General features: G+C 42.5%; 1 protein-coding gene across 1 annotated transcript in view; it reads right to left on the bottom strand.

The window, feature by feature from the left end:
• The window catches only part of PPARG (peroxisome proliferator activated receptor gamma), a 66,916-nt gene extending 52,424 nt beyond the window's left edge, over positions 1–14,492 (bottom strand). Inside the window, exon 1 of the mRNA XM_069736780.1 lies at positions 14,175–14,492. The gene's annotated coding sequence lies outside the window, so the exon portion shown is untranslated. The remainder of the gene's footprint in view (positions 1–14,174) is intronic.
• Positions 14,493–26,641: the final 12,149 nt, after the last annotated feature.

The following is a 26,641-nucleotide window of genomic DNA, read 5'->3' as shown; positions in this document are numbered from 1 at the left end:
TGGTTATTTTAATTTTTCTTTCTGCAGGAGAAAGTTTACAGGACTTGTGTGCATCTTGTGAGCCCAGAAGTTTTGAAAACCCCATGATTCCAGGAAAGGGCCCCAATGAACTGAACAACACAGCCGAAATGTTCTTCGGCCACATGCAAATACTCTTCTTTGACTTGTTAGAAAAAAATTACAAAGATAGCCAGGCGATAACGACGGCATCTCGATGGTTCCAACAAATTATGTCGTTCTTCACTATATATTTCGAAGCATAGGTCCACCAAAAAGAAACCTATTTTTGTACGTTAGGAAAATTGACAACCAAAAGTGTCCTATCGTACTCTAAATATCAGAAAGTGAGCAATTCTTTCACCAGATTAGTTTGTAGACACAGGCCCACACACCCCATACCAAAATCTAGGGTTTCTGACCCTGAGACCTACTGGTTTTGGCCAAAAAATACCTAAAAAATTGCAGCAAAACGGTATGTCCAATGGATTTCACAAGAGGCTTGTTGGGTTATTTGTCTACTATATTTCTGAGCTAAAGGGAAGGTGTTTTCCGTCTAGCTTTTACCACCAGTGTTTGCTAAATACATTTGTCTCCATCACATTTGAGTCTTTGTTCTTGTTCTCCAGAGAGGTGTGAAGCTGGAAGCCATGATTATACAAGCGCTATTTGCACAGGGCAGGACAGCATCTTGCGTGTGAACTTGTGTTGGTCTTGATAATCATCTGTATGGCCCATTACAGTTTGACCAGCTTGTGATTTGCTGCCCTGGACACACCTATTATCCAGTTCCTCAACCATAAAATCTGCGGCGCTAACCAGTTAGATATCTTTATCGAGTTATTTTTTTTTCTCCTTCTTGTCAGGAGTTAGTATGCTTTGTATTTACGTTCTCTTTTTATAGAATCATTTCTTCGAGTTATACATTAACCTCGCTGTGGGTAGGATGCGGATGGCTTCCTGTGTTTGGCAAAGTCTACAATTCAAGAATTTGCAGGTGAAGAGATTTCAAGGAAAAAAAGTTCATTAACTCCCAAACTTTTTTTTTTTTTAAATGCAACAAGAAGGTATTATAAAAACCTAAACTATATATCTGACGAAATATTACACACTAGAAAGATTTGGATGGAGGAAACATATTATAGTGAGTTGTGCTCAATAGTATGAAATGCTGAAACGTCAGACAGTTAAGGCTCATTTAAGCGTCAGTGATTTTTGTGGCTAAAAAACTTGATTTGAAGGCACACTGTCACCTGGATTTGGAGGGAACAATCTTCAGCCATGGAGGCGGGGTTTTTGATTCACCCTTTCCTTACCCGCTGGCTGAATGCTGGCTGCAATATTGGATTGAAGTTCATTCTCTGTCCTCCATAGTACACCCCTGCGCAAGGCAAGATTACCTTGTGCAGGCGTGTACTATGGAGGACAGAGAATGAACTTCAATCCAATATTGCAGCCAGCATGCAGCCAGCGGGTAAGGAAAGGGTGGATCCTTTTTTTATCACTGAATTCTACGGAAAATGGATCTGTTATCTAGCCATCTGTTTTCTTCCATTTGAAACTGATCCTGAAAGCAAAAAACGGATCCTTTTCAAACGTTTCAATGTTAAAAAAAAACTGATCCAGTTGAAATCAGGTTTTTCAGCCGGACAAAGAAAGTTGTTTCTGCACAATATTTTTGTCAACTGATTGCTGCTGGATCCGTTCTAATGAATGATTACTGCCCATCTGAACATAGCCTTAGTGAATATCAGCCCTAACTAGATTGTGTCCTAGTAAAGTCAAGTTCATATATCATCTTGACCATATGTCCGGGACTCCATGGATTGATACGTTTGAACCCACCAAAAATGGGATTTGGATGTGCCTTGGGAACAGCCATAAACTTATCAGATTCATTCCAAAACATGCAACTCTGGACTCCATTTAAGCTTTTTTTTTTTTTTGCCGAATCCATCATTGAAGTTGTATACAGTAGTGAAGTCTACTGAGCTATCGTTTCTGACGTCAAAGACTGTGTGGTAGATCGGCTCAACCGGCTACACACGGAGGTAGGCACAGGAAGCGCTGTCTCTTTAAATCTCTCACTGGTTTATTAAAGGTGCTGCATAAACTAGTGCAGAGCTAGCAAAAATAATCAAGGCCTTTCTGGCCTAAGGGAAAAACATAACATACAGCACAGTCCAAGTTGTTGCGGAGATCTGCCCGCTCAGGAAAAAAATCAACATACAATGGTTCAGCTTTCCTTATCAGGACACAGCACTGGAGTTCCACTCTCCAGCCCTATGAACACTGAATGCCTCAGAAGGCTGACTATTTATATCCTAAACCACACCCTGGGGTAGAGATAAGGTGGACAACCACAGTTAGCTGTCCACAAAAAACCAAGCCCAAAACATGGCTGATTAACCCCTCTCAGCACTTAGTGTGTTGGAGAAAAACTTCTAGGTTTCAAATCACTGAAGCTAATAGCCTCAGTGAAACATGTCGCCTCTCCAGTACTTTGCCAGTGACTTTGTCACAATGAATATGTCTGAAAAAAGCATGGTTTGTACACCATTTGAAATTGAAGTTTATGGCTCTGTCTGAAGCATGTCCAAATCCTGTTTTCAGACAGAACCTCCAAAGTAGTCAGGAACTCCTATACCCGGTCTTAGAGACTTTTACAGACTTAGAAAACATAGCTGTATTTGTATTTTTTACACCATTCTGTGCCAATAAAATGTGGTAGAAGTCTTTTTTAAACATGCTAGGTTCACAAACTGACATATGGATTCATATGCATCAAAACATGTAAAGCTATATTATAAAAAGAGGGTATGTTACACAGTTATAGTTTATAAATCATGGCTGTAAAGTAGTGCTGACCTCTTCACAGAATTAAAGGGAACCTGTCCCCAGGTCTTTACCAACTAATCTGAGAGCTGTATAATGTAGAGACAGAGACACTGTTCCAGCGATGTTTCACTTACTCGGCTGCTTGCTGTAGTTTTTATAACATCTTTGTTTTATCAGCAGGAGATTATCACTAGAGAAATAGTAATCCTGTCGCCAGGTAGTCCTTCAAAGTATTTAGCTCTATATAACTCCGCCACCCACGTCTGATTGGCAGCTTTCTGCCTATGCACAGTGTAAATAGTGAGCTGTCAATCATTGGTATGGGAGGGGCTATACACAGCTCAGCATTCAGAGAACTGCAGCAGATAAATTAGGGATTTTATCAAAATTACAGCAAGCAGTTCAGTAAGTGATACATTGCTGGAATCAGGGTGTCTGCCCCTACATCAAGCAGCTCTTAGCTGGGGTAGCAAAAACCTGGTGACAGAATCAGATTCTCTTTAATAGTAAGCCTGTGTCTTCACTAAAAAAATTGCAAAACAGGTAAAAGACAAAAATAAGGGGCATTTTGGACTTTGCGCAAAAATTCATAAATAGCGTGCGCCATTTTGAAGAATTTTGAGCTAAGAACATCAATGAATACCATAAGACAGAACGAGAGCAGTGACTTCAGAAAAACTCAGTGATGACTGGGGTCCTTAGACTACATATAAGGAACTTGTGGCCTCCATTATTAACCAGTCACAGTCATGCCTTTAATCCCATGTCGGAAAAAGGTCAGTGAAGATGAAATTTAGAAAATGTATCTCAATATTTTAACTTCATTGACCTTTTCCCTACAATCAATTATATTTGAATCCATTGTGAAATACAATCCTCCTACACAATAAATGATGTCATAAATGAACTGTAGGCTCTTTAATAACAGCGTGGATGTGATGTGGTTAATGTAACTTCCCAAAGTTTTATAGAAAGGGTTCAAGTGAATATATAAAACGGAAATGTCTGAAACCTGCTGGTTTCACAATTCACGAATGACGAATGAAACATTAAAAACGTGGGCAGAACCTGATGACTATGTGGTTTGCTAATACCTAAAAGTCACTAGGTTATTGTGCAGCAATATTCATATTTATCATAATGTTATTGTTTCATTAAATATTGCAATTAAAGTGAAAAATAAAGAAAAATTATTTTACTATATCACCATAAGTCTTGTGGCACACGGAATACTAAACGTAAAATCTGCAGTCTACAGAAGGCACTGCTCATATCAGTTACAGCCATTTTTTCTAGGTCAAAAACGGAAAATCATAATGATAATTCTTTAAAAAAAAAATAAAACATGATACTTGATACTATTTTTCATATAGAAGTCACTGTGGCAAGCAGATGATTTTTCTGTAAGAAGCAATAGCTAGACAGACTTGACGGAGTGGTGGCTGCAGAGGTGATGTAGTATTACATGCCGATTATTCAGATGCGAGTTTCGGATATTGTCAGTTTCATGACTAAATCCCCCTTTATACTTTAGATAGCTGTCATTGGAACTATGGTTCGGATGATCGTTCGGATCATTGACTTTTCCTCTTCCTCAATTTGCTATAAGTGAGCTGAGAGACATCACTGCTCTTCAGAGTCTCCGGATCACTCTATGTTCTATGCATGAGCTGAGAGACATCACCGCTCTTCAGAGTCTCCGGATCACTCTATGTTCTATGCATGAGCTGAGAGACATCACCGCTCTTCAGAGTCTCTGGATCACTCTATGTTCAATGTATGAGCTGAGTGACATCACCAGTCTTCAGAGTCTCCGGATCACTCTATGTTCTATGCATGAGCTGAGTGACATCACCGCTCTTCAGAGTTTCCGGATCACACTATGTTCTATGTATGAGCTGAGTGACATCACCGCTCTTCAGAGTCTCCGGATCACATTATGTTCTATGTATGAGCTGAGAGACATCACCGCTCTTCAGAGTCTCCGGATCACTCTATGTTCTATGCATGAGCTGAGTGACATCACCGGTCTTCAGAGTCTCCGGATCACACTATGTTCTATGTATGAGCTGAGAGACATCACCGCTCTTCAGAGTCTCCGGATCACACTATGTTCTATGTATGAGCTGAGAGACATCACCGCTCTTCAGAGTCTCCGGATCACACTATGTTCTATGCATGAGCTGAGAGACATCACTGCTCTTCAGAGTTTCTGGATCAAATTATGTTCTATGTATGAGCTGAGAGACATCACCGCTCTTCAGAGTCTCCGGATCACACTATGTTCTATGTACGAGCTGAGAGACATCACCGGTCTTCCGAATCTCCGGATCACACTATGTTCTATGTATGAGCTGAGAGACATCACCGCTCTTCAGAGTTTCCGGATCACACTATGTTCTATGTATGAGCTGAGAGACATCACCGCTCTTCAGAGTTTCCGGATTACACTATGTTCTATGTATGAGCTGAGAGACATCACCGCTCTTCAGAGTCTCCGGATCACACTATGTTCTATGTATGAGCTTAGAGACATCACCGGTCTTCAGAATCTCCGGATCACACTATGTTCTATGTATGAGCTGAGAGACATCACCGCTCTTCAGAGTCTCCGGATCACTCTATGTTCTATGCATGTGCAGCGCCCCAGAGACCTGGTCGTTGCAGTAGTGTCGCTCTGCCACTAAGGGGAGTGATGGTATGTCTGATGGCACTAAAGGAGTTCATCTGACCAGGTATCACCAGCACACATTACACTTCACACTCCAGCCACTAGGGGGAGCAAAAGGTTTTATTTATTAGGCCACTCCTCACACTGGTAAAACTAGGGGTTGGATAGGAAGTTAGACAGAAGCTGACTGGGTTTTGTTCAAGCAACATCCCGTGGCAGGGGGTGTTGTGGGGAAGATTCAGGGGGGTCCCTGTCAGGCGTGGGAACCTGGCAGGTACCTAGCGACAAGGCAGAACGTTACGGAACCGCACCTGCACTACCTTGCGGCGGTATCCTAAGAAAGGACACGAAGCGAAGGATATTGTGGACAGTGAGAAACAAGATCAAGCATAAAGGAGAGCAAGTAGGAGTCGTGCCCGGAGAACGGCAACATCCTACTGAGGCGCGTAGCCGGTGCCCGGAACACCGAGGAAGTAACTGACTTTATGCCTTACTTCAAATACCGCAGGACAGTTAATTATAGGTTGGCTGTCTACCTTACAACACCTAAGCAGAGCAGACATAGGGGGCAACGCATGGAGAGGGGTGTCTCTAGGGTCCTGGAAGAGCTCTGAGCCTACCCGTCAAACAGGTGCATCCTAGCCATAACAAACCTGGGGGACGGAGAATAGAAAGAATGAGAAAGAACTAGAAAGAACGAGAACAGAAGTTGTGAGAACTATCCCGAATGCTCAGCAGGGAAGCACTACAACACACAGGCGCTAGTGGTAGGCAACGATTTCCACCTGCAAAGGGAACTCTGGATGTGCCTTCAGACCGGCCGGTCTCAGACAGCCCTGCTGACAGTGCTCTGGATTGAGGATCCTGAAGTCACCAGTAAAGAGGTAAAGAGACTGCAACCCTGTGTCCTCGTTATTGACTGCACCTCACACCATTGCCACCTACACCACTGGGAAGCCCTGGGGACATACTTCACCTGTGGGAAGGTATATCATCTAGCTGCCATCACATCACCCCAGTGGACCCCAAGCAGCGTCGGTCACCCTGACCGAATACCACAGGTGGCGTCACGAATCCTTGACAGACTTGTATCATCTTTTATTGGACGCCCCTAAGCAGGGTCACGGACCAGATCCAGCCACCGTGACATCCCCAGAACTGAGCCAGAGAGGACCGGTACCAAGTAACCCGCGGCCCTGCGTCTCGAGGCGCTCCACATGAGCTGAGAGACATCACCGCTCTTCAGAGTCTCCGGATCACACTATGTTCTATGTATGAGCTGAGAGACATCACCGCTCTTCAGATTCTCCGTATCACACTAGTTCTATGCATGTGCTGAGTGACATCACCGTTCTTCAGATTCTCCAGATCACACTATGTTCTGTGCATGAGCTGAGTGACATCACCGATCTTCAGAGTCTCCAGATCACACTATGTTCTATGCATGAGGTGAGTGATATCACCGCTCTTCAGAGTCTCCGGATCACTCTATTTTCTATGTATGACCTGAGAAACATCACCGCTCTTCAGAGTCTCCGGATCACTCTATGTTATTTGCGTGAGCTGAATGACGTCACTGCTCTTCAGAGTCTCCGGATCACACTATGTTCTGTGCATGAGCTGAGAGATATCACCGCTCTTCAGAGTCTCCAGAGCTCTCTATGTTCTATGCATGAGCTGAGTGACATCACCGCTCTTCAGAGTCTCTGGATCACTTAATGTTGTGTGCATGAGCTGAGAGATATCACCTCTTTTCAGAGTCTCTGGATCACTCAAAGTTCAATGCATGAGCTGAGAGACATCACCGCTCTTCAGAGTCTCCAGAGCTCTCTATGTTGTATGTGTGAGCAGAGTGGCGTCACTGCTCTTCAGAGTCTCCAAATCATTACATGTGCTATGCGTGAGCTTGAAGTCTCATTTACAGTGAAAGCCTATAGGGTCTTGTCCTGACGCTCCATAGAGTTACACTGTAAAAGCCAATTACTGGTCACACAGATCGCAGTGTGACTTGGAGAGTGTGAAGATCGGTGATACTGACATCACTCAAAAGAGGCACTGGACACTGAGAAGACGGCAGTAGATGAGAAGATATTAAGACACTCACTAAACTACATACACATGTACATATATTTAGTGGGACAAGAAAAGTTCTTGGGAGGGCTTCTTAAAGTCTGCTAATTGTAAGACTTTCCCTATCTAAGAACTGCAAGACAGTCACAGACACAGTAAGCATAGTAACATAGATACAGTACCGTGATGTAACTAGCCGTCACTAGAAGTCACATGTAACTGGTCACACACACCACAACCAACGTCTGCTAGACATCAGATGTGACCTTCTCCAAAGTATATGTACTAAAATCATATCCTGAATTCATTGTACAGTGCAGCAAAACCTTTTAATTACAGGTTCATGTCAAAATTATAGTCATGTAAAAATCAACATTACAGGCAAACTAATGGTCTTGGATCAAGGGTTATATTCCCGACAGTATTGTAACCCTACTAAGACGTTGTATAAAATGTAGCCACATTACAGTGGTATAAAGTGAAGTGAACTTTTTTTTTCTATATTTCCATGAAACAGTTGCAAAGAAAGCCCCTTGTCGTCCATTAAGTGGGACCCCAACAATCACAGGAATAAACAACTAAGCGCTCCGGGCCTTTAATGTACATTAGAGATTTTAAAAAGTTTCATTTACTCTAAATCCTATAAAACTAAATCGGACTACAATGATCATATTATCTTCCCATTGACTTTAATATAAGAGTCATCATCACTTGAGTGAAACGATCAATTGATATTGAAGAAGCCATTCTGTTTCAGACTTATAAGGCACATCCATTTTATACAACATATTAATCTCTTCTGACATGCCGAGCCAAGGCGCCACTTCACTACCAAACAACCAACCGTTTCCTATTCCCAAAGAAATATAAATTATGACTTTTGAGCTTTCCTGGCACCATTTTTCCAGAGGTAAGTGGTTCATCTACTGGCCATATATCTCATTTGCTAAGCCAGCACTGCTTGTAATGTGAACGTGTAGGAGAGAGACTTAGGTCCTCTCTCAGACTCATGCAGTTGGCAACAAATCTTTAATTGATCGATTAACATAAATAAGATGACTTATACTTTCCTTACGGCATGGTAGCTCTTCCCAGAGACATTATCAAAATGAAACTTGGTCCATCCAAACAAGTCTTCAAAACTGCGGTGAGGCTGGAACTTTAGCTGAGATCTAGGCTAAGGTCTCAAAATGTCAACAACGTGTTTGAAAAGCTAATAGGAAACTGTGAATGTAAGGAAGCCGTATGCTATATCAGTATGGAAGAATATATGTCATCAAGTATGCCATTTTTCTTATCAACGGCATTCAGGCTCAGATGGGCTATTTCCCAGAGTGACGAGATAGATCCCATAGACCTACTGTACAAATGTAATGTTAACAGAAGACTCTCTAGAGTCCAGGGACAACTTACTTCTACTATTTCATACATAATGAATATGTTTAGTCCATTGTTCGTCAAAAAACATAAGTTACCAACAAAAGGTGTATGAGGTCTCTACAATCACTGGACTCAATAAGTAATTTCATAGTTTTATATCATGATAATAATAAAGATATGGTGACATCAAAATGATCAGAGTAGACAGTAGAGACCTGGTACAGCAGAATAACTTTCTTCTTACTGAAACATAAACATAAAACAGATCTCGGAATTATGATCATTCTTTTTCCAGGAGAATGCATACAGTAGAAGAGGCCGATTAGCAAAAGTGAACTCCTTTTCCATTTGCTATTTCATCCCCCACAACCAATTCAGTAAGAGGAACCTGTTCTTCTTCTTCCCTTATCATGTAGATGAGAGAAAGTGTCATTCTAAGGGCTCATTCAGACGTCAGTGATGTTTCTTCTACAAAAAAAATGGCAAATTTTTTTCAAAGATGAAAAGTGGACAGCACTCGTATGGCACACGGATAGCATCCAAGTGCTGTCCTTTTTTTCCCCCAGACTCATAGACTTCCATTGATTCGTTTGATACGTGAGTTGGGTCAAAATTGTCTCCATGTTTCGGTGCAGATCACTTGGTCCACAATTCTCCCCTCTCAGACTTGTTCACAATATAATATCTATTGAAAAGGCAAGTGATTCCCACTAGGGTAGATCCACACAACTGCTTTCTATCCATTCGAGAGAAACGGTCTGATCAGACTTTGATCAGAGTGGCGTCAGTTTTTCTCCACCTACTCCATTCTGTCAGACCATGAAATTCGGACCACACTCGGATGTCATCTGAGTGAGGTCCGATGTTTTTTCACGGACCCAAAGGCTTGCATTGCCATTTTTGATCTGATACTTGGATCACAATTTGACATGTCTCCAATTTTTTTCCTTGGACTGCTCGGTCTAAGAAAAAAAAATTGGACCTGAGCACAGCCCCATAGAATATCATGGGCGCTAGTACTATCCCTGAAAAACACGGACAGCACTCATCTGATAAAAACGAGCCCTTTAGCTGAGATTTAGTTACCTAGATCTGTTGAGATTCAGTTATCTATCAATAACCGAACTCCATGAAGAAAGGGATGTGGCCACTTCTGAGACACATTACCTTTCCAAAACTGGGAAAGCTTAGAACCTCTGGCACCCCACAATTTGAGCAATATCACATATTATATTCATGTTATATTTTATACCACTGATCTAAAGTACTAATTGGGAAAGGTAAAAAAAAAGATGATGGAGTTTCGAGCTAAGTACTTGTGTGATCGTGGAGAAAACCTGACGACCCGAAGAACATCAACAAGGGAATTTGTCTTTCCCTAATTGAATATTAATGATGTTATTCCGAATCTGATGGTTTTAATCTTTGACATCCATTTAGGATGAACATTTCGTAAATCTATAAAGATATTGACTATATTTACCCTTAAATTTTGTCAACCTCAGAATCAGGTCAAGCATGGCCATTGGGTTCTTGAAAGATAGATCATCAAGACTTTATGTCAAAACTAATGTTAAAAAGTTGTATTTTGTGTCTCAAAGGAAACCTGAAAATAAACCCATTTTGCTGGAAATACCTGATTTTGCACAACGTTCTACTGTTGGGTATAAATGTATTCATTTTCAGGCTGGAGGCTAGTGGACAAACATATTAATTGTCAGACTGGAGGCTGGTGGAGAGCCTTTCTTTGATGGCATGTCATGGATTCCTAGAATAAGACTAAGTGGAGTTTGGCTCTTAGCTAAGGTCCACCTGTTTGCTTGTTCTTCATCTAGAACAAACAGGAACCTGAATGTCAGAGAAAAACCTGCCTAACCTCCTAATCATTCATAGATGGCAGGAATGTGACACTACGAGCAGTCAAGTGTAAGACATCATCACGACAAGGTCTCATCAGTTCGGAGAGAGCAGAGAGCAGACACTTGTGCTCACGCTGCGGTCGGTATAAAGTCTCCTGGCACGGAGACGATCATTGTGACCTACTGTAACTCGTAGGGCGGAATACGCACTCGTTTGACCTGAACTGCTGATAGGGTTCAAAGGGTTTCTATGTATTGATTTCGGTAGGACTCATATAACAGGGGACATGTAGTGCTCACACCTGTCACCGGTCGCTGATAACAGGATTTATACATATTTTGCTTGTCTATAATATATAGATCAGATAAGTCCACAGTTCTTCATGGACTAATATCTAGGATACACTATAGCAGAGGTCCCCAACTCCAGTCCTCAAGGCCCACCAACAGGTCATGTTTTCAGGATTTCCTTTGCATTGCACAGGTGATGCAATTATTACCTGGGCAAAACTAAGGAAATCCTGAAAACATGACATGTTGGTGGGCCTTGAGGACTGGAGTTGGGGACCTCTGCACTATAGTATATATAGAGAATGGTTATGACAAATGACCCAGAAGCTGTGATCAGGGACCATTCTGCTCTAATTAAATAATCATTTTATAGGATAACATTCCGGAATCTAACTTTTCAATAAATCTCGAACATCCTTTTATTTCTTAATACAAAAGAAAAAAAAAATTCTCTTGCAACATTTTCCTTGACAGAACATGTCAGTGTCTGTCCTGATTGCAAATCGCTCAGACGCGCACGTGGGTTCCCCAAAAATTCACTTCCTAAATCGCTTTTACATCATGTGACCCGAGAAGTGAAAACTCTGCAAAGTATTCCTGCTGATTCACGTGAAGAATGTGATTTGTGACAACACGGGCCGAAAAAAAAAAAAATAATTTGATTTTGATTTAAACTTCGGTGTTTGATTAGAGGCACGTTCGTTGTATGAGAATAACAGACTACAATGTATCCCTAAGATAAATTATATAAATATTGCTATGTATTGCTAATTTCCCAAATGTGGGCACCTTCCAGTTCTTATTGCCACGTCATATTTTATCATTACGCATAATAATAATAAAAAAAAAAAAGAGTTTATGTATTATTTTTGCTATGATCAGGATGATTTATGGCATAACATATTGGTATGTTTGGTGTTTGCCTGATCAGGTGGGGGAATGTATCTGTGTCTATACAGTTGTACAGAAACAGCAAAGAGAATACATAGAAAATAATATTCATATTATATAACCGCGATCTTTAATCTTTGTTCACTGTAGATAATCTGGCTAATCTGTCATTACAAATACATCGCCCGAGACATTACTACATTACAAAATAGGTAAAGTGATAGTGAGAAAACCAGTCTGCTGCAATCAGGCTGTAACCTGGACACACGGCATCCCATATCAGCCCCATTACTGACTGGTATATATCACCTATCGCAGAAACACCCTGACCAGTAACGACCATTACATACCGACCTCCATCCAGACCTAGTGACCAGTAACGACCATTACATACCGACCTCCATCCAGACCTAGTGACCAGTAACGACCATTACATACCGACCTCCATCCAGACCTAGTGACCAGTAACGACCATTACATACCGACCTCCATCCAGACCTAGTGACCAGTAACGACCATTACATACCGACCTCCATCCAGACCTAGTGACCAGTCTCCTGTCCTCAGCACATCGTCCTGAGCAATGTGTAGACTGAAGAACCTACATATCTCCATCTAAAGTCTCATTCATAGGTCAATATTGTTCATCAGTATTTCATCAGTATTTGTATGCCTTGACCAGGAGTGTCTCTGGGGCCTCATTCACACACCAGTATTTGGTCAGGATTTCATCAGTATTTGCACAAGTTCAGTATTTGGTTAGTAGTTCACATCAGTATTTGGTCAGTATTTCATCAGTATTTGCCCACATTCAGTAATTGGTTAGTAGTTCGCATCAGTATTTTATCATTATTTGCACACATTCAGTATTTGGTCAGTATTTAACCTAAATATTTGTAAGTCATAAATAGGAGTATCTCTGAGGCCTTATTCACACATCAGTAATTGGTCAGTATTTCATCAGTATTTGCACACGTTCAGTATTTGGTCAGTATTTCACATCAGTATTTAAAAGCCAAAACCAGGAGTGGAACAATTAGAGGAAAAATATAATAGAAACACGTCACCACTTCTGTATTTATCACCCACTCCTGGTTTTGTATTACAAATACTGATGTAAAATACTGACCAAATACTGCTAGTGTGAACATGGCCTACAACACAGAACAGGTGTCAATCTTTCAGTTACAGTTTTTCTCTGTACGTTTCACTCCTGGTTTTGGCATACAAACGCTGATGGGAAATACTGACCAAATACTGATGTGTGAATGAATCCTAATGATTAGTGTTGTAGCCCACAATAAGGCCTCTTCACACATCAGTATTTTGCATCAGTGTTTGCATACCAAAGCCAGAAGTGGAACTTAGGCCACATTCACACCAGCAGTATTCGGTCAGTATTTTACATCAGTATTTCTCAGCCAAAACCAGGAGTGGGTGATAAATACAGAAGTGGTGATGTGTTTCTATTATACTTTTCCTCTATTTGTTCCACTCCTGGTTTGGGCTTACAAATACTGATGTAAAATACTGACCAAATACTGCTAGTGTGAACGTGGCCTACTACAGAGAAAAACTATAATTGAAAGATTGACACCTGTTCTGTGTATCTGAGACACTGCTGCAAATACTGATGAAATACTGATCAAAAATACTGATGTGTGAATAAGGTCTAAAAGACATGTTGAGCTGACCAGTACAGTACAGCTGATGACTTACAGTAAATCAATTGCTCTTCGTTCTCTCACCCCTGTGTATTAGAACACTGTTATAGCGTTAAGAAAAAAAGTGTATAGAATCTTGAAATAACACAAGTGCAACAATGTTGCAAAATTGTAAACAAAAGCCTAGAAAATACAGAATACTATGGATCATGTAGCAAATACATCCATGGGATTTTTACAGACAGTCATCTGTAAAGTAACATTTGACTATGTACTCTGATCATAATATGTCATTGGGAATCTGGGTGTCCCACTAATATTCAGATTGAACTGGTCAATGCTGTGATCTATGTTATATTAAAGATCAGCTGGGGTCACATTTCCCAGACCTCCATCATATCTAACAGACAAGTTATTAAAGAACCAGAAACCCCCTTTCTATCACATGCGACAGAAGGGAATTAAAGTGCCAATGTGTCTGTAATAGAATGTAAGAAGGTGGATGTCACTGACCTGCAATGGTTGTCAGTCAGTAGGACAGGCGGGCTATCTTGCAGCTCAGCAGTAGTCAGCCATAAGCTGGCGGCAGAGTCCAGACTGGATGGGATAGTGTCCACTTCATGAAGTGAGGACCCTTCAGTCTCCACTATTCTGTCACTTGTGCCTCTTCCCTCTCATCAGACCCTGCCAGTACTCCTGTCAAGCTCTCCAATGTGTGTCACTCCCCTTCCCTGTGTCAGATCCTCCCTCTCCCCACCCCAAACCCTCCTAGGCCCTGGAGAGAGCACATTACTGACTGTCCTGTCTGCACTGAACTATCAGCCCCTGACTGTCTGATCCCAATGCTTGTAGGGTGCCCTGAGCAATTCCAAAATCTGTCAAATAAAGCTGATTAGAAGATGCTGCCACCTACTGGCTCAGAAGTTTCTTTCTTTAATCAAAATTGGCATTTATATAAATATATAGCAGATGGAGAGATGGCGGAACAAATGCCCCGGACCCCCTGGTGCCGGAGGGCAGTCACCCTGCTTTGTCCGCGCTATTTAAATAAAAGAACAGACGCCTGTCCATAATGTAATCAGAAAAGATAACAATGCTTTATTGATTCGCAGTACATTACAATAAAAAACATCTGCAAATATACAGGGATACTATATATAGAAGACAGAGAACCTAATGGTAATCTACAGCAATAAGTGCCATGTGAGCGTAGTACATAAGATGTAGCTATCAGGAAATGACATATATATGGTTAGAACTGCAGCCTTGTAACGTGGGGGTCCGGGGTTCAAATCCCACCAAGGACGACATCTGGAAGGAGATTGTGTGTTCTCCCCGTGTTTGCCTGGGTTCTCCAGTTTCCTCCCACACTTCTGATAGGGGATCTAGATTGTGAGCCCCAATGGGGACAGTGATGATGATGTCTGGAAAGAGCTGTGGAATTAATGGTGTTATATAAGTGAGTAAAATAAATACATAAAATAACTATACATCATGTATATACTCAAATACTGCAGGTACGGGGTTAATCTGTAGGTTAATAGTATTCTGATCCCGCCTGGCGCCTGCACTTAGACCCTCGATCGGCCCGGGTAGGTGCTCGGATTCAATATTGGCATCGCTTACACCGAAGAATAAAAGGTAAAAATCCAGCACTCACAAGTGGATGAAAAATTAAAAATGACTTTATTGTAGAAAAAATAAGTTATAAATGTAACATATGGAAGACAAGGAATCAATGACACGTTCAATCACGGTGTGTATTCTTAATTGTAGCACTGTAAAGCCCCCGTCACACAAAGCGAGATCGCTACTGAGTCACAAGTTTTATGACGCAACAGCGACCTCAGTAGCGATCTCGCTTTGTGTGACACGTAGCAGCGACCAGGCCCCTGCTGTGAGATCGCTGGTCGTGTCGGAATGGCCTGGACCTTTTTTTGATCGTTGAGGTCCCGCTGGGTAGCACACATCGCTGTGTTTGACACCTTACCAACGACCTCGCTGACAGGTCGTCCCTCATTGAGGTCTGTTAATCGTCATGAAATAGCTGCCATGTGACATCGTTGTACAGGTCGCTACAGGTCGCCGCATCGCTGCTGCGTCGTGGGGGAGATCTCACAGTTTGACATCTCACCAGCGACCACATAGCGACGCAGCAACGATCCCTGACAGGTCGTATCGTTGTCGGGATCGCTGTAGCGTCGCTAAGTGTGACGGGGCCTTAAGAACACATGCCGTATTCGAGACGCGTCAGTTACTGCTTTGTCTTTCGTGTGCTGCATTTTTACTTGTTTTTTGTACCATAAAGTCACTTTTTCATCCACTTCAGAATAACTGATTTTTACCCTTTTCTCCCACAAAATTACATATGGAAGATGTCATGCCATACAGATTAAACTGTCAGGACTCGGAGTCCCCTGGACAAGCGTTTTGCTTGGTTTCCTCAGAAGAGCTAAGAGAACCAGCCAACTGAGCTCTGCTGCATCAGTCACACTCATCCACGGTGTACTGACTAAAAGCAGAGGAATCTGACACTGGTAAGCGTTCCATCCGAGGGTCAGCTTAGTGTGATCCGATGAGAAAATTGTAGCTCAGATGAGAAGATTGAGAACAAAATGTATCCTTCTTCTCCATTCTGTGAGCCTAGGAAAATGGGACTGCACTCGGATGTCATCCGAGTGCAGTCCATAATTTCCATGCACCCATAAGCTTGAATGGGTGAGTGGCATCCGATTTACCTGCAGATTGCAGCATTCTATGATTTTTTGTCATGCGACTCGGTATGAGAAAAAAATGCAGATCTGCCCTGCCCCATAAAATAATGATAGTAAGACATAAGATAGTAAAACATAAGATAGTACTCAGCCAATGTATACGCTCGAGTCCTAATACTAAGCATTTCTGATTTTTATAACACCCCCTCTCAGTGCCAGAATGGGACTCAAATTCATCGCTGACAATTGAAAGCACAGTATATGTGCCCCATATTGTGCCTCCACATAGTAATAGTGTCCATTCGGTGCCTCTAAATAGTAATTGTGGCCCCTTCTGTGCCTCCACAAAGTAATAGCTCCCCTATTGTGCGTCCATATTGCTATATTGCCCTCCTATGCCTCTATATAATCATTGTTCACCCTTTGTACTAGTAATAAAGGCCCCTATTTGCATCCATATAGCAGTAGCTTCCCTTTTGTGACTCCATATAGTAATAATACCCCCCTGTGCCCCCTGTGCCTCCATTTAGTAATAATGCAACCCTGTGCCCCCTATAGTTATAATGCCTTCATATAGTAATAGTGCTTTCTTGTGGAACGCCCGGTAGGGCCATGGGGTACTCGATACCGGGTCCGGTACTTAAAGGGGATGCCTATTTAGTAATGATACTCCCTTTAAACCTCCATTCTTCCATATAATTATCATGCCCCCTCTGTGCCTCTATGTACAAACTGTGCCTCCATTTAGTAATTGTCACGGGTTTACCGCGACAGAGAGGAGCCAGAAGACTGCAGCGTCTGATTTCTCTTACTCCTGCACTGTTTAGAAGCACTTCACCTTCATATTAAATGGTGCAGTTTTCTTTTAGCAGTGCAAGAGTTAATCTGCTCCATTGAGAGCTCTTGGAAGCTTTCCTGCATTAAGGTTCTCAGCTGTTCACTGTTAGCCACTCCCCTCTCCTATATATTCTGGGCCTTGGCAAGCACTCATTGTCTGAGTTAGCTTCATGCTGCATGGTTAGGAGATGGTGGTTTGTTGTTGTTTGAGAAGGCGTTTGGTGGATTTATCTGAGACTGTTGCATGGTTTCATTTGTGTGCTAATCCCCTCCTTCTCCTACTTTGGTTTTACCCCATCCCTCTCTCCCCGGTGTTTACCTCTCTTGTTTATGTGAGTATATGTGTATAATTGGTATTTATTCTTTATCCTTGTTTGTATTACCTTGCTATTCTGGTTGGTGTATTATGGTACATTACTACCCTGACAACAGAGTCATGACAGTAATAGTAATATTATTGTACCTCTGTATAGTTATAGTATTCCTCTCTATGTCTCAATATGATAATAGACCACCATTGTATCTTCATATAGCAATAGTGCACACATATGCCCCCAGATAGTAACAATACCCCATAGTACCTCCATGTAACAGTTGTGCCTCCTTTATGCCACCATGTACAAATAGTGCTTCCCCTATTCATCTATATAATGATAGTGGCCCCTTCTGTACCTCCATTTACTGTACCAATTTTGTGCCTCCATATAATAGTAGTGCCCCCTCTGTGTTTCAGTATAGTAGTCATGGCCCCTGTGTGTGTTATGGGGTTACTGTGACAGAGGGGGGCCAGAAGATCGTGGTGTCTGATTTCACATACTCCTGCACTGATTAGAAGCACTTCACCATCATATTAAACAGTGCAAGTTTCTGTTGACAGTGCAAGGGTTAATCTGTTCAGTTGAAAACTATTGCTTGATGCTTTATGTGTGTGTGTATATCCTCATCCTCTCCTATTTGGTTTTTACTTCCCGGTGTTCCACTCTGTTGTTTGTGAGTGCATATTTTTATTATTGGTATTTTCATTTATCCCTGTACGTCTTCCCCTGTTTGTCTGGTTTGTGCAATCATATACAATACAACTCTCTACTTTCCCAGGTGGGGGAGGAGAAAGATAAAGGTTCATTTAGGAGCTCAGCAAGGCATGTGGCCCTGGCATCTTCACCATAAGAAGTAATCTGAGGAGCAGGGATAGCTAGTGCACCTCTAGCTTTAGAGGTAGGGAAAGAGCCCCTAACCCACGGATATCCTGTAACAGTGCCATGACAGTGTTACTCTATAAAGTTGTAGTGACCTCATTGTGCCTCTATGACGTAACAGTGCCTACATTGTGCTTGAATCAACATGTGGGTTGCTAGACTGAATGACAAAGCAGGAGGTCGGTGCTCTCTGCTCGGCCACATTTTTAACAATAGCACTTGGAGATGGGTGTAACAATGGTGGTTGCAGAGAGTGTGACCGCCACCGAGCCTTTAGGTGCATCTGAGGAGGTGTATTACTATCTGAGACCTCTATAGCATATTGAATGTACATCCCATGAATGTCTGATACATGCTGATTCCTTTTTCCACAAGCCTCACCTACTGGAAGGATGAAAGTCCCTGTTCACACTCCAGAACGGGTTCAGATTCTGCATGCAGCTCCCTCCATTGTACTGTACATGAGTCCCATGCTGTTCAATTAAATGAACAGCTCTCTTTTTTTGAGTTCTGGTCCCACTTGGATTTGAACCCCCAACCTGAAATGTTGTAAGCAGTAGCAAAATATGTGAGCCGCAGCCTGCAGCGACATACAAAGACATATAGTACATCTCTATGCATTAAAGCATTTCTATCTACCGGTATTCTAGAGGGAAAATAAAATTCCTATAAAATTATCAAACCGTAATGAAAAAATTTCATTTTTAATCCACTTTTTAATAAAAATAAACATCACAAGTTAGCAAATTCCACAGACATATTGTGACGCTGTAAGAATCTGGCTGCACTCGGATGTCACCCGAGTGCAGTCCTATTAGAGCATGTAGATTCAAACAGTGAAAAACGGAGAGTGGACCCACTGGACCGTGATGACGAACCCCTCTCGGACGAGCCGACCAGGTGGACCGCCCCCTATACAGGGAGAGTTAGGGGCAGGCCCGTGAGGGACTATCGCCACGGAAGCTGGAGGGTCGACTGAGATCAGATGGGAACACAGCAGGCACAAAGGGAAAGAGGGAACAGAAAGGAACTACTGAGACAAGGGAGAAGATGGGAACGCTATGGAGGCACGGAGGCTGGCAGGACAATATGGAGACACCGAGGCTGACGGGAGCAAGGAAAAGATATAGGAGCCGGGCAGGTACCGCAGAGGAAAAGGAACTGAAGGAACAAGGCAGGAACACAGGAAACAGGCAGGCACTGCAGAGGGCGGAGGAGACCCAAAGTCAGAGAGCTAGGAACGCACAGAGACCACAGGTGGCCAGAAGCACTTGTAAACACAAATGAACATCAGGCACAGAGAAGCAGCAGGAAGCCGTTTACATAGCAGCATGGGAGCTACTTCCGGGTTACAGTCCTCCAGGATGACGGAGAGGACAGGAAAGAGCGCCAACAGAGGAATCAGATGTGCGCATGCGCAGAGCTGAATGCGACGCGCGCGCGCACCCGGCGAGCTGCAGTGGGGAGAGGCGGCGGCAGCAACGGCATGACACATATCTTGTATCGCTGTAATCATAACAACCTGCACAAAACCTATGGTGATTGCAAAATAGCGTAAAAAAAATGGCGTGATTGACTTTTTTGTCCATTAAATGGGTTATCCAGTCTAACACTACAAGTCTGCAGTCACTCTATCTCACTGCAGACTTGTGAATCTGCGGTGCGTGCAATGTGAGGATTCACCTGTCTGCAGTCACATAGACTTTAGTAGTAGCGGTTTTAGACCGACAATCCCTTTTAACCCATAAAAAAATGTAATAAAAAAACCAAACGCCGAGACCGTGTTCACATGTGGCGCTCACATATTGTTTTTTATCTGCACATTTTCTGCAAGTGCCTGCACCACACTGCGCAATACCAATCTTTTCTAGATTAAGGAGCGTTTGCCTTTTTCCCCTTATTTGATGCATTTTTGGTGCAGGTTTGAAGCAGCTGTTTTAATGTTCTTTTTTATTAGTACAAAAAGGCTTTGATTTTGCTGCTCTTAAAAATGCAATGGCATTTTTCTGCATGCATTATTTTCAGGCTCCACATAGAAGCTCATAGAGACAAAAAGTGCACAAAAACAGCACAGCTCAGCAGCGTCTTTAGACGCATCGGGGGCTGGAGTTTTCATGAAATCACATCAACCAGTATTATAAAGGACAGTAGGCAGGGGCATAAATTACACAAAGTCCTGTCTATGCCATTCTCTAAATACTTGAAGCTATGTACTATAAAAAGAACCTGTTAGCACAATTTAATAATCGTATTGACATAGCTGTTATGGGGCTGTAATACAGATTACATTGATACATTTGGTGAAGAAATCCGCTTTGTGGCTTTTCTTTAATCACCATTTGATGTTTTCCGCTAATTAGATTTCGGTGCACAGGGGCCGGACTGTGCACTGGGTCTTCTCCTCTCGGTCTAAAAACGGACACCAAGCAGAATCCAAAATAATCAGTGGGACCCCTCTGCTTCCGTCAGCATCAGTTATGCAACAGATCTATTTTGGGGATGAATTATTTGTTCCAAAAAAAGAAATTATTTGTTCGAAATGTAAATGTAAAGCTTAACTAGACTCCAATGGGACCCCCATCCAGAGTTCCTTCCTGATACATATGTCCCCCATTTTGCTGCTGTTCTCTAATGCCTAATAACCCCCCCCCCCCAGCATTCTACTCACCCTCCCCTGCTCCCACATTGTGCAGTGCCCTCTTCTTTAGCCGACACAGACGCTTGCAACTGACATCGGCGTAACTGCCAAGGGCAACATATGATGTCACTTCTATGGGTCAGCTGCTGGCCTGGTGCGCTGCATGTATTTGAAATGTGAGGCGTGTGTGCTCCATGTGTCTTGTATAAGCGCTGCATGTATGTGTCTAATGTATGAGCAGTGTGGGTAATATATGAGCAGTGTGTATTGTATGAGCAGTGTGTATTGTATGAGCAGTGTGTGTATTGGATGAGCAATGTGCGTGCTGTATATGTCTAATGTATGGGCAGTGTGGGTAATGTATGAGCAGTGGGTGTATTGTATGAGCAATGTGTGTGCTGTATATGTCTAATGTATGAGCAGTGTGGGTAATGTATGAGCAGTGGGTGTATTGTATGAGCAGTGTGTGTGCTGTATATGTCTAATGTATGAGCAGTGTGGGTAATGTATGAGCAGTGGGTGTATTGTATGAGCAATGTGTGTGCTGTATATGTCTAATGTATGAGCAGTGTGGGTAATGTATGAGCAGTGGGTGTATTGTATGAGCAGTGTGTGTATTGTATGAGCAGTGTCTGTATTGGATGAGCAATGTGTGTGCTGTATATGTCTAATGTATGAGCAGTGTGGGTAATGTATGAGCAGTGGGTGTATTGTATGAGCAGTGTGTGTATTGTATGAGCAGTGTGTGTATTGGATGAGCAATGTGCGTGCTGTATATGTCTAATGTATGGGCAGTGTGGGTAATGTATGAGCAGTGTGTGTATTGGATGAGCAATGTGCGTGCTGTATATGTCTAATGTATGAGCAGTGTGGGTAATGTATGAACAGTGTATATTGTATGAGCAGTGGGTGTATTGTATGAGCATTATGTGCGCTGTCTGGGTCTGATGTATGAGCAATGTGTGTGCTGTAAATGTCTAATGTATGAGCAGTATGGGTAAGGTATGAGCAGTGGGTGTATTGTATGAGCAGTGTGTGTGCTGTATGAGCAATGTGTGGGGTGTACAGGTCCTTCTCAAAAAATTAGCATATAGTGTTAAATTTCATTATTTACCATAATGTAATGATTACAATTAAACTTTCATATATTATAGATTCATTATCCACCAACTGAAATTTGTCAGGTCTTTTATTGTTTTAATACTGATGATTTTGGCATACAACTCCTGATAACCCAAAAAACCTGTCTCAATAAATTAGCATATTTCACCCATCCAATCAAATAAAAGTGTTTTTTAATAACAAACAAAAAAACCATCAAATAATAATGTTCAGTTATGCACTCAATACTTGGTCGGGAATCCTTTGGCAGAAATGACTGCTTCAATGCGGCGTGGCATGGAGGCAATCAGCCTGTGACACTGCTGAGATGTTATGGAGGCCCAGGATGCTTCAATAGCGGCCTTAAGCTCATCCAGAGTGTTGGGTCTTGCGTCTCTCAACTTTCTCTTCACAATATCCCACAGATTCTCTATGGGGTTCAGGTCAGGAGAGTTGGCAGGCCAATTGAGCACAGTAATACCATGGTCAGTAAACCATTTACCAGTGGTTTTGGCACTGTGAGCAGGTGCCAGGTCGTGCTGAAAAATGAAATCTTCATCTCCATAAAGCATTTCAGCCGATGGAAGCATGAAGTGCTCCAAAATCTCCTGATAGCTAGCTGCATTGACCCTGCCCTTGATGAAACACAGTGGACCAACACCAGCAGCTGACATGGCACCCCACACCATCACTGACTGTGGGTACTTGACACTGGACTTCAGGCATTTTGGCATTTCCTTCTCCCCAGTCTTCCTCCAGACTCTGGCACCTTGATTTCCGAATGACATGCAAAATTTGCTTTCATCAGAAAAAAGTACTTGGGACCACTTAGCAACAGTCCAGTGCTGCTTCTCTGTAGCCCAGGTCAGGCGCCTCTGCCGCTGTTTATGGTTCAAAAGTGGCTTTACCTGGGGAATGCGGCACCTGTAGCCCATTTCCTGCACACACCTGTGCACGGTGGCTCTGGATGTTTCCACACCAGACTCAGTCCACTGCTTCCTCAGGTTCCCCAAGGTCTGGAATCGGTCCTTCTCCACAATCTTCCTCAGGGTCCGGTCTCCTCTTCTCGTTGTACAGCGTTTTCTGCCACATTGTTTCCTTCCAACAGACTTACCATTGAGGTGCCTTGATACAGCACTCTGGGAACAGCCTATTTGTTGAGAAATTTCTTTCTGGGTCTTACCCTCTTGCTTGAGGGTGTCAATGATGGCCTTCTTGACATCTGTCAGGTCGCTAGTTACCCATGATGGGGGTTTTGAGTAATGAACCAGGCAGGGAGTTTATAAAAGCCTCAGGTATCTTTTGCATGTGTTTAGAGTTAATTAGTTGATTCAGAAGATTAGGGTAATAGGTCGTTTAGAGAACCTTTTCTTGATATGCTAATTTATTGAGACAGGTTTTTTGGGTTATCAGGAGTTGTATGCCAAAATCATCAGTATTAAAACAATAAAAGACCTGACAAATTTCAGTTGGTGGATAATGAATCTATAATATATGAAAGTTTAATTGTAATCATTACATTATGGTAAATAATGAAATTTAACACTATATGCTAATTTTTTGAGAAGGACCTGTATATGTCTAATGTATGAGCAGTGTGTATTTTATGAGCAGTGGGTGTATTGTATGAGCATTATGTGCACTGTATGTGTCTGATGTATGAGCAGTGTGTGTGCTGTATGTATCTGATGTATGAGCAATGTATCCATTGTATGCATCTACAGTTATATGAAAAAGTTTGGGCACCCCTATTAATCTTAAGCTTAATGTTTTATAAATTGTTTTTTTTTGCAACAGCTATTTCAGTTTCATATATCTAATAACTGTTGGACACAGTAATGTTTCTGCCTTGAAATGAGGTTTATTGTGCTAACAGAAAATGTGCAATCTGCATTCAAACAAAATTTGACAGGTGCATAAGTATGGGCACCCCACCAGAAAAGTGACATTAATATTTAGTAGATCCTCCTTTTGCAAAAATAACAGCCTCTAGTCGCTTTCTGTAGCTTTTAATGAGTTCCTGGATCCTGGATGAAGGTATTTTTGACCATTCCTCTTTACAAAACATTTCCAGTTCAGTTAAGTTTGATGGTCACCGAGCATGGACAGCCCTCTTCAAATGATCCCACAGATGTTCAATGATATTCAGGTCTGGGGACTGGGATGGCCATTCCAGAACAGTGTAATTGTTCCTCTGCATGAATGCCTGAGTAGATTAGGAGCGGTGTTTTGGATCATTGTCTTGCTGAAAGATCCATCCCCTGCGTAACTTCAACTTTGTCACTGATTCATGAACATTATTGTCAAGAATCTGCTGATACTCCGAGGAATCCATGCGTCCCTCAACTTTAACAAGATTCCGGGTGCCGGAATTGGCCACACAGCCCCAAAGCATGATGGAACCTCCACCTAATTTTACTGTGGGTAGCAAGTGTTTTTCTTGGAATGCTGTGTTTTTTGGCCGCCATGCATAACGCCTTTTTGTATGACCAAACAACTCAATCTTGGTTTCATCAGTCCACAGGACCTTCTTCCAAAAAGAAATTGGCTTCTCCAAATGTGCTTTTGCATACCTCAGCCGACTCTGTTTGTGGCATGCTTGCAGAAACGGCTTCTTTCGCATCACTCTCCCATACAGCTTCTCCTTGTGCAAAGTGCGTTGTATAGTTGACCGATGCACAGTGACACCATCTGCAGCAAGTTGATGCTGCAGCTCTCTGGAGGTGGTCTGAGGATTGTCCTTGACTGATCTCACCATTCTTCTTCTCTGCCTTTCTGATGTTTTTCTTGGCCTGCCACATCTGGCCTTAACAAGAACTGTACCTGTGTTCTTCCATTTCCTTACTATGTTCCTCAGTGGAAATTGACAGGTTAAATCTCTGAGACAGCTTTTTGTATCCTTCCCCTGAACAACTATGTTGAATAATCTTAGTTTTCAGATCATTAGACAGTTGTTTTGAGGAGCCCATGATGCCACTCTTCAGAGGAGATTCAAACAGGAGAACAACTTGCAAGTGGCCACTTTAAGTAGCTTTTCTCATGATTGCATACACCTGGCTATGAAGGTCAAAGCTCAATGAGGTTAGAAAACCAAAAAAAGTGCTTTAGTAAGTCAGTAAAAAGTAGGTAGGAGTATTTAAAACAAGAAAATGAGAAGGGTGCCCATACTTATGCACCTGTCAAATTTTGTTTGAATGCAGATTGCACATTTTCTGTTAGTACAATAAACCTCATTTCAAGGCAGCAACATTACTGTGTCCAACAGTTATGAGATATATGAAACTGAAATAGCTGTTGCAAAAAAAAACAATTTTTATAAAACATTAAGCTTAAAGGGAACCTGTCACCCCGTTTTTTCAAGAAGAGCTAAAAATAGCGTTAAATAGGGGCAGAGCTGGGCTTTACATTAGTGTATTTTGGAGCCTTTATTCCCCACCTATGCTGCCGAAATACCTTTGTAAAGTCGCTGTTTTGGGCTGTCACTCACGCTGGTCAGGTCATATGGGCGTGGTGACAGCGCTGTTTCTCCCCCAGATCTCCGTTGGTGGCGTAGTGGTGTGCGCATGTTCAAGTGGCGAATCCACTGCGCAGCTTGAAGGAAAATAGCGCGATCTGCGCTATTCAGCTGTTTATCGGTGGGCGTGGCCATCTTTGTGAGGCCACGCGTGCGCAGATGGTTCTTCTCGGCTTCCCGTGGCTTCAGGAAAATGGCTGCGGGATGCAGCGCGTGCGCAGATGGCGATCTCATCTGCCATTTTCCTGAAGCCGAGTTCGCATCTCGGCTGCAGGAAAATGGCCGCCGCGATCGCCATCTGCGCACGCGCGGCATCCCACGGCCATTTTCCTGAAGCCACGGGAAGCCGAGAAGAACCATCTGTGCACGCGCGGCCTCACAAAGATGGCCGCACCCACGATAAATGGCTGAATAGCGCAGATCGCGCTATTTTCCTTCAAGCTGCGCAGTGGATTTGCCACTTGGACATGCGCACACCACTACGCCACTAACGGAGATCTGGGGGAGAAACAGCGATGTCACCACGCCCAAATGACCTGACCAGCGTGAGTGACAGCCCAAAACAGCGACTTTACAAAGGTATTTCGGCAGCATAGGTGGAGAATAAAGGCTCCAAAATACACTAAAATAAAGCACAGCTCTGCCCCTATTTAACGCTATTTTTAGCTCTTCTTGAAAAAACAGGGTGACAGGTTCCCTTTAAGATTAATAGGGGCGCCCAAACTTTTTCATATAACTGTATTATGTGAGCAATGTGTGTGCTGTATGTGTCTGATGTATGAGCAATGTATCCACTGTATCCATCTATTATGTGAGCAATGTGTGTGTTGTATGTGCTGATGTATGAGCAGTGTGTGCGCTGTATGCGTCTAATATGTCAGTGCTGTGCAGTACATGCATCTATTAAGTGTGTGGCATGTACTGTATGTGTGTAATATATGAGCGGTGAGTGTGCTATATGTGTCTAATGTGTAAACGCT

Source organism: Ranitomeya imitator, chromosome 8 (genome assembly GCF_032444005.1).
Source record: "Ranitomeya imitator isolate aRanImi1 chromosome 8, aRanImi1.pri, whole genome shotgun sequence".
NCBI classification, from domain to species: domain Eukaryota; kingdom Metazoa; phylum Chordata; class Amphibia; order Anura; family Dendrobatidae; genus Ranitomeya; species Ranitomeya imitator.
Note: the sequence above shows the minus strand (reverse complement) of the source record. Positions and strands in the feature narration are given on the sequence as shown.